Raw genomic sequence first — 2,245 nt, 5'->3', positions numbered from 1 at the left:
TGGAAAAGGACTATCGGCTGGCCTCGAAGAGATTCTGGCAAACCGTCCGGCGCCTCAGGAGGGGGAAGCAGTGCCCTACCAACGCTGTTTACAGTGGCGATGGGCGGCTGTTGACCTCAACTGGGGATGTTGTCGGACGGTGGAAGGAATACTTCGAGGATCTCCTCAATCCCGCCGTCACGTCTTCCATTGAGGAAGCAGAGGCTGGGGGCTCAGAGGAGGACTCGTCCATCACCCAAGCTGAAGTCACCGAGGTGGTCAAGAAACTCCTCGGTGGCAAGGCACCGGGGGTGGATGAGATCCGCCCTGAGTACCTCAAGTCTCTGGATGTTGTGGGGCTGTCTTGGCTGACACGCCTCTGCAGCATCGCGTGGCGGTCGGGGACAGTGCCTCTGGGATGGCAGACCGGGGTGGTGGTTCCTCTTTTTAAAAAGGGGGACCGGAGGGTGTGTTCCAACTATAGGGGGATCACACTTCTCAGCCTCCCGGGAAAGTCTATTCCAGGGACTGACAGACCCATGTATATTTATTTATTTATTACAGAAATGTATTTACTGGATAAGGAAGAGCTCAAAAGTCTTTAAGCTCCAATCATTTGACGTGTACAGATAGTTGAATGGTAAGTTAGGTAGTTTATGAATGTATAATTTGCCTATAGCAAAATACAAAGATTAAAAAACGAATACACCGATCAGGCATAACATATTGTGTTGGTCCCACTTTTGCTGCCAAAACAGCCCTGACCGTCGAGGCATGGACTCCACTAGACCCCTGTGGTATCTGGGACCAAGATGTTAGCAGCAGATCCTTTGAGTCCTTTTATTTGCGAGGTGGGGCCTCCATGGATCGGACTTGTTTGTTCAGCACAGCCAACAGATGCTCGATTGGATTGAGATCAGGGGAATTTGGAGGCCAAGTCAACACCTCGAACTCGTTGTTGTGCTCCTCAAACCATTCCTGAACCATTTTTGCTTTGTGGCAGGGCATATTATCTGCTGAAAAAGCCACAGCCACCAGGAAATACCGTTTCCATGAAAGGGTGTATATGGTCTGCAACAATGCTTAGGCAGGTGGTACGTGTCAAAGTAACATCCACATTGATGGCAGGACCCAAGGTTTCCAAGCAGAACATTGCCCAAAGCATCACTGCCTCCGCCGGCTTGCCTTCTTCCGATAGTGCATCCTGGTGCCATGTGTTCCCCAGGTAAGTGACGCATACACACCCGGCCATATGTGATGTAAAAGAAAACATGATTCATCAGACCAGGCCACCTTCTTCCATTGCTCCGTCGTCCAGTTCTGATGCTCACGTGCCAATGTTGGCTCTTTTCGGCGGTGGACAGGGGTCAGCATGGGCACCCTCACTGGTTTGCGGCTTTGCCGCCCCATAAGCAACAAACTGCGATACACTGTGCATTCTGACACCTTTCTATCAGAACCAGCATTAACTTATTGAGCAATCTGAGCTACAGTAGCTCGTCTGTTTGATCGGACCACACGGGCCAGCCTTCGCTCCCCACGTGCATCAATGAGCCTTGGCCGCCCATGACCCTGTCGTCGGTTCTCCACTGTTCCTTCCTTGGAGCACTTTTGATAGATACTGACCACTGCAGACCGGGAACACCCCACAAGAGCTGCAGTTTCGGAGATGCTCTGACCCAGTCGTCTAGCCATCACAATTTGGCCCTTGTCAAACTCGCTCAAATCCTTACGCTTGCCCATTTTTTCCTGCTTCTAACACATCAGCTTTGAGGACAAAATGTTCACGTGCTGCCTAATATATTCCACCCACTAACAGGTGATGAAGAGATAATCAGTGTTATTCACTTCACCTCATGTCGTTATGTCTGATCGTTGTGTATAGGCATATTATGTTTTCATAAAATATAGCTAAAAACGTCTTTCTAAAGTGCTAAATAGCCTACATAACTTACAAGTCCTACCCAATTTTCTTTAAACCCCCTTTACATCATTGCAGAATGTACACATTTTATTGTTTTTTAGTTTGTTAGTTTATTTTAACGTGCATTTATGTCACTCTTTCGAGATGCAAAGTGCTAATTATAGACAGCAGACATCGAATGTCAGTGAAAGCTGCTCATTGATTGGATAAGAGGATCACCTTACAGCAGAGACTCGGAAAGAAGAGAGCGGCGCTCTGATTGGTCAATGTAATCACCTCACTGCAGCCACTATGTGCCATGAATGCGGCGCGCTGATTGGACAGGAGCATCACCTCACAGCT

The sequence above is a fragment of the Gobio gobio genome (assembly GCF_949357685.1).
Source record: "Gobio gobio genome assembly, chromosome: 12".
NCBI lineage: Eukaryota > Metazoa > Chordata > Actinopteri > Cypriniformes > Gobionidae > Gobio > Gobio gobio.
The sequence above is the reverse complement of the archived record's forward strand: the minus strand, read 5'-3'. Positions refer to the sequence as shown.